Below are 13942 nucleotides of genomic sequence, written 5' to 3'. Positions count from 1 at the left end.
GCCTTCTATGGGTTTACCACTCCATACTGTGTCCTTTTTCTTTTTTTTTTTTAATATCTTTATTGGAGTATATTTGTTTTACATTGTTGTGTTAGTTTCTGCTGTATAACAAAGTGAATCATCTATATGTACACATATATCCCCATATCCCCTCCCTCTTGCGTCTCCCTCCCACCCTCCCTATCCCACCCTTCTAGGTGGTCACAAAGCAACGAACTGACCTCCCTGTGCTATGCGGCTGCTTCTCACTAGCTATCTATTTTATATTTGGTAGTGTATATATGTCCATGCCACTCTCTCACTTCGTCCCAGCTTACCCTTCCCCCTCCCCATGTCCTCAAGTCCATTCTCTACATCTGCATCTTTATTCCTGTCCTGCCCCTAGGTTCTTCAGAACCTTTTTTTTTTTTTTTAGATTCCATATATATGTGTTAGCATACGGTATTTGTTTTTCTTTTTCTGACTTACTTCACTCTGTATGGCAGTCTCTAGGTCCATCCACCTCACTACAAATAACTCAATTTCGTTTCTTTTTATGGCTGAGTAATATTCCATTGTATATATGTGCCACATTTTCTTTATCCATTCATCTGTCAATGGACACTTAATTTGCTAAACTTGATAGACTTTTAATAGACAAAAATTACCTGGGGTTAAAGAATCTGCCCAATATGTCATGAAAGACCCTGCTCCTGAGCAGGAAGTGTTGATATTGACCACCAGCAGTGAATGGAGAAAATTAAAACCATTTCAAGGTTATGTGCCTCCAAATTGAGACAGTCCAACAAACTAATTATAAGAATTTGAAGTTCTCCTCACGGCCATGAGGAGACATAAAATTTTTTAAAGGAAGAGGATCAATTGATCATATTCACATTTAGATGGATCACTTGGCACAATGTGAAGAATGGGTTGTAGGTGAGTATGTCTGTGTGTGGGCAAATGGCAGGGGGAGAGCATTTGGAAATCAAGCTAGAAGGAGGCAGAGCAACTAGAAGGTGGAATAGTGTTGGTGGAAATAGAGACAAGAGATGAATTTTGCAAAGTGAATTGAATTAAAAGTCCTTTGTAGTTGACTGGATATTGGGGGTGGGGAGAGGTGGAACAGTCAGAATAATTTCCATGTTTCCAGCTTGAGCAACTGGGTGGATGGCACTGCCATTTACCTAGATGAGGAACATGGGAAATAGCATGTTTGAGGACAAGATAATGATTTTATTTGCAGACGTGCTGATTTGAGGTATTTATAAGAAAGTCAAATGAAAGATAATGTTCAGTAAGCAGCTGTAAATAATGATCTGGACTTCAAGAGGAAAGAGTAGGATTTGGGTGGGAGATAGAGACTTTAGAGTCATCAGCTTATATATAACAGTTTAAACAATTGACATGAATAAGAATAACCAGAAAGAGTAAGAAAGTAAGAGGTACCTGAACAGAATCCTAATGGTGCCAATACTGAAAAGAGTGGACAGTAAAAAAGAAGGTTAAAAGAAAACTCTAATAAGGAGTGTAAGAGAGTCAGGACATGCTGTTTCTAAGAGAAGAGATGGTTTCAAGAAGTGGGGAGGAGTGGTTATCACTTTCAATATGTGGTCATGTGGCATTTGAATGTAAAAGTGACTTTGGGTTTAGCAAGAAGAAAATCATTAGTGACCTTGATAGTTGTAGTTTCAATGGAGCTGAAGAAGCTGAGCCCAGATTACAGAGGGTTGATGAGCGCAAGGAAGCTGAAGAAGAAGTGAAAACAGGTGTAGAAAACTACACTTTAGTAGCTAGAAGTTTATCATATTGGAAAGAGGATATTATTATTAAGATAGGAGACATTTAAACATATTTAAATGCTGTTAAGCCTCAAGTTGAAGAGATGAGAGAGATCACTAAAGCAAGAAACCAAGTTATCTGTGGAAATAAGAGGGCATGCAGGAGTACAGAGGAAGAGCTTACCCTTGGACAGGAAGGCAATACCTCTTTATTTAATGGTCAAGAAAGAGGAAGGATGCCAGTGTGGATTCCATAACTGTGTGAGTTTGGTGGGAGAGTATTTAAGGAGTTACTGTCTGTTGGCTCTTATTTTCTCTTTAAAATTGGAGATAAAGTTTTTATTCCCTAACCATTCTGTGCCTCCTGTCCCTTGATCATTATTTCCATGTTTGTCCTTTCCCAATATGTACATTGAATCCTTTATGATTTTGTATGGATTTCAAAAACAATGTTCCTTTTTTCTGGGGTGACTGTATAATTTATCTTCCAAACTAAGACACTTTGGAGAGTAAAAAGTAACAATAATTAAGCCAGGCAACAGATTTTAGGCTGGGTCCAAATTTGGATATAAGGTCAATCCTACCTATATACTCACTATTTTATTTATTTATTTAATTTTTTTTGCGGTACGCGGGCCTCTCACTGTTGTGGCCTCTCCTGTTCCGGAGCACAGGCTCCGGATGCGTGGGCTCAGCGGCCATGGCTCACAGGCCCAGCTGCTCTGCGCCTCGTGGGATCTTACCGGACTGGGGCACGAACCCATGTCCCCTGCATCGGCAGGCGGATTCTCAACCGCTGCACCACCAGGGAAGCCCAACTCACTATTTTAAAAGAACTTTTCCTAAACCTCCTTGACCTAACTAAATCATAGCTGTTCCCAGAAGGTACAATTCCTCTGAAGGCCTCTTCCATGAGGGCTGCATATTGTCTTATATTTTATAAAGGGGAAGGTCAGAGGTGTAGTCAGCATTCTCCTAATTCCTCAATGATGGTTTCATGATATAATTCAATTACTCCTTGAGGCTCACGTATCTGACTATAGTATCTTCTCATAATCTTGTCTGTTACTAACCAATCCTGTGGTTATAGATTAAAACTTGGTCTCGTCTGATATTGTTCCACTCGGAAATTGTAAATGTTGAAATTCCTTTGATAGTAATCACTTTTTACAATCCTCTCATAACTTTACAACTATTATAGCTTCTCTTCATCACCATGACTTAAAGTGTCTTAACAGAATAGACCATCTTCTCATCAGACTGATGGGTAAGGGCCCATGGAATATTCCATAAAAACTGACCAAACTTAAGGCACAAAAAACCTCAATACATTCACCAAACTAGAAATTATCTGACCCAAATTCAATAAAATTAGAAAATAATTCCAAAGAAAAATATAAAAACAAAAAATTTCCATCAATTCAATTTTCATAATCTCTCCTAAATAAGAATTTCAAAGAAAATTTAAAAAAAACTAAAATTTCAGAATATTTAAGAGACACTAATAATGAATATACTATAGATAAAAATCTAGTAAATAACTCTTAATAAATGATGTCTCACCAACCCTCTTGATGGCACAGAGGACGACATCATATATGAAGAAATTTTGTTCTGAGAGTATCTTTACCATTTTATTTCTCTTGGCTTTTCCTTTTTTTAAGGCATGCACACAATTGTTATAAATTAACAACCAATATCTAAATATTGTATTTATGGGTTGTTTCAATTAGTGCAAAATTGTGGTTCTAATAAATGTATTATTTGTTCTTATATATTTATTTGTTTATGTTTATTTGTAATATACTTTGTATTTATTATTATATAGATATTTATACATTAATTGACAGAAGTTTTTATTTCACAGAGGTGAATAACAAAATGGTATACATATAGCTAGTTTGCAATTCCCTGGTGACATATGGTATTGAAAATCTTTTCATATGCTTCTTTGACATTGTCTATTTTCTTTAGGGTGGTGTCTGTTCATGTATTTTGCCCATTTTTAAAAATTAGATTGTTTATTTTCCTATCATTGAGTTTTAAGAGTTCTTTGTGTATTTTTGATACCAGTCCTTTACCAGATATGTATTTTGCAAATAATTTCTCACAGTCTGTGGTTTATCTTTTTATTCTCTTAGTGCTTTCATAAAACTGAAGTTTTTACTTTTAATAAAGTCTAATTTTGCAATTAAAAATATCTAGTAAATAAAATTAAATCTATGACCAGAAGAAAATTCATAGCTTTAAACATTGTATGTTTACATAATTTTTAATGATATAAGTATTTAACTAATGAAGCCAGAAAAGAGCAAAGAAATGAATCTATACAATTAGAAGAAAAGAAATAATGATAGACTCTTAGAAACTAACGAGTTAGAAAAGAGAAAAATAACCTCAGAGATCAAGATCTCCAAGGAGTAGGAGAATGTTGAGCTCACTTTCCCTCATGAACAGATAAAAAATACATCTATGTGTGAAATAATTGTCACTGAAAACAGACTGGACACTGGCAGAAAGACTCATACAATCAAAGCTGTAAAAAAGAGCTACATGGAATCAGGTAGGAAGGAAAGAGAAGCGATCAGGTTGGGACCTGGTCCCTGTTGGGGGGGACACAGAGAATGAGGGGGATTACATGGGATTGCAGGTCCTCCCTGGGGAGTGAGTGATTTGAACTACATATTGGGTGCCCCAACCCTGGGGATTGATGCCAGGAGGATGAGTACCCTTAATTGGTTTGAAAGCCAGTAGGACTGACAGTGGAGTTGTAAGAAAAGTGTGTGACTCCATGTATACACACTTGCTTACTCCCCAAACAAGGTGGCAGAAGCAGATTTAAATGCCTGGAACTCTGGCTGGTTTCCTGTGACTGCCCCAGGGCACCCAGGCCAAGCCAAGCACCCACTCTGGCACATCTAACTCCTGCACAGCTTCACACTAGTGCAAATGCTGCCGTTGCCAAGGAGAGTGTGCCATTGAGGGGTATGGAGCCGACTTGGACCTGGCACAGCCTCCAAACTGGATGAGGGCAGCCATTACATGCATTCATGGAGATGACAGATTGGGAGCAGTCTGGAGCACTAACTGGTGTGACAGTTCTGCCTTAGCACACACCCTGGCCCATACCGAGCAACCACTCTGGCCTCTCTCGCTTCAGTGCTGCTCCCCTCTGGGGCGAAGTTACCACTGATGGGATGGGGAAGAGAGCACACTTAGATGGACTAGAACTAGCTCAGACATGACCTCCAGGGCTTCTGCTTCAGCACCTTGTGACCCTAAGGTGGTGACAGCCACTGAGCATAGGAATAGCCCCAGCTCACATCAAGGTGATACCTGCCAACACACCCTGGGGGCATATGTGGCCCATGCTCACTTCAGATCCAGCTCTCCCACCAAAGACACTAGGCACATATAGACTGCATAAGGACACTTTCACACAAGGATACCCATCTAAACCAGGGTAACTGTTTCACCTAATTTCATAGACAGAGAGAAAGTTAAGCAAGATGAGAAAATGGAGGAAAATACAACTAATAAAACAAATAAATAATCTACCAGATAAAGAGTTCAAGGCATTAGTAATAAGAATGCTAATGGAACTAAGGAAAAGAATAGATAAACACAGTGAGAATTTTAACAAGGAACCAGAAAATATTAAAACAAATAAAAAGTCAGAGCTGAAGAATACAATAACTGAAATGAAAAACCACTAGAAGGAATGAACAGCAGATTAGATGATACATAAGAAAGCATAAGTGATCTGGAAGATAGAATAATGGAAATCACTCAATAAGAAGAACAAAAAGGAAAACAAATTTTAAAAAATGATAATAGTTTATATGACCTCAGAGACAAAATCAAGCATACTAACATTCACATTATAGGGGGTCCCAGAAATAGATGAGAGAAAGAAAAGGGTCAAAAATGTATATGATGAAATTGTGGCTGAAAACTTCCTAAACCTGAAGGAGGAGACAGATATCCAAGAGTCCCAAACAAAAAGAATCCAGAAGAGTCAAGGCAGAGTAGGAGGACATGGAGTTCACATCTCCTAAAAACTAGGACACCTACCAGGCACAGCTGGGGGACATCCAACACCTAACGGGATGAGAAGAATCACTGTGTGACCAGGTAGGATGTGGAGGGGCAGGAGTGGGAGAGGAAAAGTGGAGGCGGAACAGGACTAGCACCCTGAGGAGCATCTGGGGGAAGGGAGGGGTTCCCATGATCAGAGGGGCCCACCCACAGAGTGGGGATTAGCAGAGATGGGGAGAGATATTTGGAGGATTGGAGGGGAATGAGGCTAGTGTCTCCCTTGCCCGCATGGGCCCCAGCAAGCCTGCTGGTGTCCCAGGCCTAAATCTCAGCCCTCTGGGGTCCCCTCCAGCCACACCAGTGCCCCTGAGGGGAAGTGGTTGGGGGGAAGGGTTCCCACACTTGGAGGGGTCCATGCACAGAGTGGGGATTAGTGGGGAAGGGGAGAAACCTTCAGAGAATTGAGGGATTGGAGGAGAATGTGACTAGCATTTCCCCTGCCCACTCAGACCCCAGTGAGTCTGCTGGGGTCCCAGGCATGAACCTCTGCCCTCCAGGTCCCCTCCATTGGCACTTAGCATAAGTCCTGCCCCCACCACACACCCCCCCAGGGCCTTTTCCAGCTGTGCAGGTCTTGAGCTTAGTACCTGTCCCTGGCTAAGCCCTCCCCCCACAAGCCTGCCCCCCAGGGCCTTTTCCAGCCTTTTTTTTTTTTTTTTAATGTTTCGGTTCTGTCTTGCCTTGTTGTTGCTGTTTCATTTATATTTTTATTTTCTCCAATATATTTTTTATTTTCCTAATTTTACTTTACTGTTTATTCTTTGTTATTCTTCTGCTCTTTTATTTTTTTCTGTGCTGGGCAGTTTGTGGCATCTTGTTTCCAAGGCTGGCGTTTGGGACTGAAGTCCTGTGGTGGGAGCTCGAAGTCCAAACCACTGGACTAACAGAGAACCTCAGACCCCAGGGAATATTCATTGGAGTGAGGTCTCGCAGAGGTCCTCAACTTAGCACCAAGACCTGGCTCCAACTCACTGCCTGCAAACTCCAGTGCTGGACACTTCAGGCCAAACAACCAGTAAGACATGAACACAGCCCCACCCATCAAAAAAAATGAGACAACAAAAAAAGATGTTACAGATGAAGGAACAAGGTAAAAACCTATAAGACCAAATAAATGAAGAGGAAATAGGCAACCTACCTGAAAAAGAATTCAGAATAATGGTAGTAAAGATGATCAAAAATCCCAGAAATTGAATGGAGGCCCAAGATCGAGAAAATACAAGAAATGTTTAACAAGGACTTAGAATAACTCAAGAACAAACAAACAGTGATAGAGAACACAATAACTAAAATGAAAAATACACTAGAAAGAATCAATAGCAGAATAATTGAAGCAGAAGAAAGAATAAGTGAGCTGGAAGAGAAGATGGTAGAAATAACTGCCAAGGAACAGAATAAAGGAAAAAGAATGAAAAGAAATGAAAACAGCAGCAGAGACCTCTGGGACAACATTAATTGCACCAATATTTGAATTATAGGGGTCCCAGAAGAAGAAGAGAAAGAAAAATGGTCTGAGAAAATATTTGAAGACTTTATAGTCAAAAATTTCCCTAACATCAGAAAGGAAATAGCCAATCAAGCCCAGGAAGCACAGAGAGTCCCATACAAGATAAACCCAAGAGAAACACACTGAGACAATATTAATCAAATTAACAAAAATTAAATAAAAATATTAAAAGCAGCAAGGGAAAAGAAACAAATAACATACAAGGGAATCCACATAAGGTTATTAGCTGCTCTTTCAGATAAAACTCTGCATGCCAGAAGGGAGTGGCAGGATATATTTAAAGTGATGAAGGGGAAAAACCTACAACAAACATTACTCTCCCCAGCAAGGCTCTCATTCAGATTTGACAGAGAAATCAAAAGCTTTACAGACAAGCAAAATCTAAGAGAATTCAACACCACCAGACCAGCTTTACAACAAATTCTAAAAGAACTTCTCTAGGCAAGAAACGCAAGAGAAGAAAAAGACCTCTAAAAACAAACCCAAAACAATTAAGAAAATGGTAATAGGAACATACATAGAGATAATTACCTTAAATGAAAATGGATTAAACACTCCAACCAAAAGACACAGACTGGCTGAATGGACACAAAATAAGACCCATATATATGTTATCTACAAGACATCCACTTCAGACCAAGGAACACATACACACTGAAAGTGAGAGGATGGAAAAGATATTCCATGCAGATGGAAATCAAAAAAAAGCTGGAGTAGCAATATTCATATCAGATAAAATAGACTTTGAAATAAAAACTCTCACAAGAGACAAGGAAGGACAGTACATAATGATCAAGTGATCAATCCAAGAAGAAGATATAACAATTGTAAATATTTATGCACCAACCATAGGAGCAAATCAATACATAAAACAAATGCTAACAGCCAGAAAAGGGGAAATTGACAGTAACACAATAATAGTGAGGAGCTTTAACACTCCACTTACACCAATGGACAGATCATCCTGACAGAAAATACATAAGGAAACAAAAGCTTTAAATGACAGAATAGACCAGATAGACTTCATTGATATTTATAGGACATTTCATCTGAAAGTTACAGACTACACATTCTTCTCAAGTACACATGGAACATTCTCCAGGATAGCTCATATCTTGGGTCACAAATCAAGCCTTGGAAAATGTAAGAAATCTGAAATCATATCAAACATCTTTTCCAACCACAACACTATGAGATTAGAAATCAATTACAGGGAAAAAAATGTAAAAAACACAAACACATGGAAGCTAAACAATATGCTACTAAATAACCAAGAGATCACTGAAGAAGTCAAAGAGGAAATAAAAAAAAATACCTGGAAACAAATGACAATGAAAATATGACAACCCAGAACCTATGGAATGCAGTAAAGGGGTTCTAAGAGGGAAGTCTAAGCAATACAGTCCTACCTCAAGAAACAAGAAAAATCTCAAATAAACAATCTAATCTTACACCTAAAGGAACTAGAGAAAGAAGAACAAACAATCCCAAAGTTAGTAGAAGGAAAGAAATCATAAAGATCAGAGCAGAAATAAATGAAATAGAAACAAAGAAAACAATAGCAAAGATCAATAAAACTAAAAGCTGGTTCTTTCAGCAGATACACAAAATTGATAAACCTTTAGCCAGACTCATCAAGAAAAAAAGGAAGAGGGCTCAAATCAATAAAATTAGAAATGAAAAGGAGAAGTTACAATTGACACCACAGAAATACAAAAGATCATAGAGATTACTACAAGCAACGGTATGCCAAGAAAAAGGACAACCTGGAAGAAATGGACAAATTCTTAGAAAAGTACAAACTTCCAAGACTAAATCAGGAAGAAATAGAAAATATGAGCAGACCAATCACAAGTAATGAAATTGAAACTGTGGTTAAAATTTTCCAACAAACAAAAGTCCTGGACCAGATGACTTTACAGGTGAATTCTATCAAACATTTAGAGAAGAGCTAACACCTATCCTTTTCAAGCTCTTCCAAAAAACTACAGAGGCAGGAGCACTCTCAAACTCATTCTACAAGGCCAACATCACCCTGATACCAAAACCAGACAAAGATATCACAACAAAAGAAAATTACAGACCAATATCACTGATGAACATAGATGCAAAAATCCTCAAAAAAATACTAGAAAACTGAATCCAGAAAACATATTAAAACGGTTTGGGCTTCCCTGGTGGCACAGTGGTTGAGAGTCTGCCTGCCAATGCAGGGGACACGGGTTCGTGCCCTGGTCCGGGGAGATCCCACATGCCGTGGAGCAGCTAGGCCCGTGAGCCATGGCCGCTGAGCCTGTGCATCTGGAGCCTGTGCTCTGCAAAGGGAGAGGCCACAACAGTGAGAGGCCCGTGTAACACAAAAAAATAAATAAATAAAAATAAAAATGGTAATACACCATGATTAAGTGGGATTTATCACAGGGATGCAAAGTTTCTTCAATATACACAAATCAAACAATGTGATACACAATATTAACCAATCAATAAAAATCATATGATCATCTCAATAGATAAAGCTTTTAATAAAATTCAACAACAATTTATAATAAAAACTCTCCAGAAAGTGGGCATAGACGGAATCCACCTCTACACAATAAAGGCCATACATGACAAACCCACAGCAAACATTATTCTCAGTGGTGAAAAACTGAAAGCGTTTCCTCTAATATCAGGAACAAGACAAGGGTGCCCACTCTCACCACTATTATTCAACATAGTTTTGGAAGTCCTAGCCATGGCAATCAGAGAAGAAAAAGAAATAAAAGGAATCCAAACTGGCAAAGAAGAAGTAAAACTGACACTGTTTGCAGATGACATGATAGTATACATAGAAAATCCTAAAGATGCCACCAAAAACTACCAGAACTAATTAATGAATTTAATAAAGTTGCAGGATACAAAATTAATACATAGAAATATCTTGCATTTCTATGCACTAACAGTGAAAGATCAGAAAGAAATTAAGGAAACGATCCCATTTACCATTGCAACAAAAAGAATAAAATACCTATGAATAAATCTACCTAAGGAAGCAAAATACCTATACGCAGAAAACTGTAAGATACTGATACAAAATCAAAGATGACAGAAACAGATGGAGAGATATACCATGTTCTTGGATTGGAAGAATCAATACTGTGAAAATGACTATAGTACCCAAAACAATCTACAGATTCAATGCAATCCCTATCAAATTACCAATGGCATTTTTTTCACAGAACTAGAACAAAAAATTTTACAATTTGTATGGAAACACAAAAGACCTCGAATAGCAAAAGCAATCTTGGGAAGCAAATATGGATCTGGAGAAATCAGGCTCCCTGATTTCAGTCCATACTACAAAGGTACAGAAATCAAGACAGTATTGTACTGGCACAAAAACAGATATATAGATTAATGGAACAGGATAGAAAGCCCAGAGATAAACTTATACTCCTACAGTCACCTAATCTATGACAAAGGACACCAGAATATAAAATGGTGCAAAGATAGCCTCTTCAGTAAGTGCTGCTGGGAAAACTGGACAGCTACATGTAAGAGAATGAAATTAGAACACTCCCTAACACCATACACAAAAAATAAACTCAAAATGGATTAAAGACCTAAAGGTAAGACGGGACACTATGAAACTCTTAGAGGAAAACATAGGAAAGACGCTCTTTGACATAAATCACAGGAAGATCTTTTTGACCCACCTCCTAGAGTAATGAAAATTAAAACAATAATAAACAAATTGAACCTAAGTAAACTTAAAATCTTCTGCACAGCAAAGGAAACCATAAGCATGATGAAAAGACAACCCTCAGAATGGGAGAAAATATTTGCAAATGAAGCAACTGATAATAGTTTAATCTCCAAAATATACAAACAGCTCATGCAGGTCAATATCAAAAAAACAAACAACCCAATCCAAAAATGGGCAGAAGACCTAAAAACACATTTCTCCAAAGATGACATACAGATGACCAACAAACACATGAAAGATGCTCAACATCACTAATATTAGACAAATGCAAATCAAAACTGCAATGAGGTATCACCTCACACTGGTCAGAATGGCCATCATAAAAAACCTACAAACAATAAATGCTGGAGAGGGTGTGGAGAAAAGGGAACCCTCATGCATTGTTGGTTGGAATGTAAACTGATACAGCCACTATGGAGAACAGTATGGAGGTTCCTTAAAAAACTTAAAATAGGGGCTTCCCTGGTGGCGCAGTGGTTGAGAGTCCACCTGCTGATGCAGGGGACACGAGTTCGTGCCCTAGTCCAGGAAGATCCCACATGCCACGGAGCAGCTGGGCCCGTGAGCTATGGCTGCTGAGCCTGCGCGTCCGGAGCCTGTGCTCCAGAACGGGAGAAGCCACAACAGTGAGAGGCCCGCGTACCACAAAAAAAAAAAAAAAAAAAACTTAAAATAGGACTACCACATAACCCAGCAATCCTACTACTGGGCATATACCTTGAGAAAACCATAATTCAAAAGGACACATGTACCCCAGTGTTCAATGCAGTACTATTTACAATAGCCAGGACATAGAAACAACCTAAATGTCCATCTACAGATGAATGGATAAAGAAGATGTGATACATATATACAATGAAATATTACTCAGCCATAAAAAGGAACGAAATTTGGTCATTTGTAGAGATGTGGGTGGACCTAGAGTCTGTCATACAGAGTGAAATAAGTCAGAAAGAGAAAAAGAAATACAGTATATTAATGTATATATGTGGAATCTAGAAAAATGTTACAGATGAACCTATTTGCAGGACAGTAATAGAGACACAGACATAGAGAACAGACATGTGGCCACAGTGGGGGAAGAGGAAGGTGGGATGAATTGAGAGATTAGGATTGACATATATAAACTACCATGTGTAAAATAGACAACTAGTGGGAATCTGCTGTATAACACAGGGAGCTCAGATTGGTGCTCTGTAATGACCTAGATGGGTGTGAGGTGAGTGTGTGGGAGGGATATATGTGTACATATTGCTGATTCACTTCGCTTTACAGCAGAAACTAACACAACATTGTAAAGCAACTATACTCCAATAAAAAGAGAAGACTTCAAAGAGACCCTTTTCAAGACATATCATAATTAAAAGTAAAAGATAAACAGAGAATTCTAAAGGCAGCAAGAGAAACCAAATAGTTACATACAAGGCTAGCAGCAGACATTTTTGCAGAAACTTTGCAGGCCAGAAGGGAGTGGCATGATATATTAAATTGCTAAAAGGGAAAAAATCTGCAACCTGGGATAGTCTACACAGCAGAATTGAAGGAGAGATACAGAACACCTCAGAAAAGCAAAACCTAAGAGTTCATCAGTAATTAACCTATCCTAAAAGAAATGTTAAAAGCTCATCTCTAAATTTAAAAGAAAAGGTTACATCAAGAAACAAGATTTATAGAAAAGGAAAAATCTACCTAGTAAAGGTAAATATACAGTAAATGCTGTCAATCCACCAATTAAATAAGCTAGTATAGGATTAAAAGAGTAAAATCAACTATAGCTAAAATAAACATTTAAGGGATAAACATGAAGATGTAAAATATGACATCAAAAATACAAAATGTGTGGGAGGGAACTAAAAACATGTATATCTTTTAGAATGTGTTTTAGCATAAATGACGATCAATTTAAAATAAGTAGATATAGTTATATGTAAACATATATGAACACAATAGTAATCACAAATCAAAAATCTACAATAGATATAGAGAAACTAGAGAGAATGAAACACGAGAATACCACAAAAGAAAATTATCAAACCACAAGGGAAGAAACTAAAAGAAGAAGAAAAGAACAGAGAAGAACTACTAAAACTAGCAGAAAACAAGTAACAAAATGGCATAAAGTACATACCTAACAATCACTTTAAATGTCAACAGAATAAATGCTCCAATCAAAAGACATAGAGTGGCTAATTAGGTTAAAAAAAAAAAAAACCAAAACAAGGCCAGTCTATATGCTTCTATGTTGCTTACAAGGGACTCAATCAGAGCTAAAGACACACAGAGACTGAAAGCGAGAGGATGGAAAAATATTTCATGCAAATGTAAATGACAAGAAAGCTGGGGTAGCAATCCTCATATCAGAAAAAGTAGACTTTAAAACAAAGTCTGTAAGACAAAGAAGGGCATTATATAATGATAAAGAGATCAATACAAGAGCAGTATATAATATTTGTTAACATATATACACCTAAAATAGGAGCACCTAAATATATAAAGGAAATACTAACAGACATAAAGGTAGAAATTGACAATAAGACATAATAGTAGAGGACTTTAATACCCCACTTAACATCAATGGACAGATCATTCAGACAGAATACCAATAAGGAAAGTGATCTTATGACAAATTAGACCAGTTGAACTTAACAGGTATCTACAGAACATTCCACCCCAAAACAGCAGAATACACATTCTTTTCAAGTGCACATAAAATGCTATCCATGTTAGACCACGTGCTATGGCACAAAAGAAGTCTCAACAAATTTAAAAGGACAGAAATTATATACAGCATTTTGTTCTGACCACAAGGGTATGAAACTAGTATTGGGCGGG

The sequence above is a fragment of the Globicephala melas genome, chromosome 8, assembly GCF_963455315.2.
Source record: "Globicephala melas chromosome 8, mGloMel1.2, whole genome shotgun sequence".
NCBI classification, from domain to species: Eukaryota; Metazoa; Chordata; class Mammalia; order Artiodactyla; family Delphinidae; genus Globicephala; species Globicephala melas.
The sequence above is the reverse complement of the archived record's forward strand: the minus strand, read 5'-3'. Positions refer to the sequence as shown.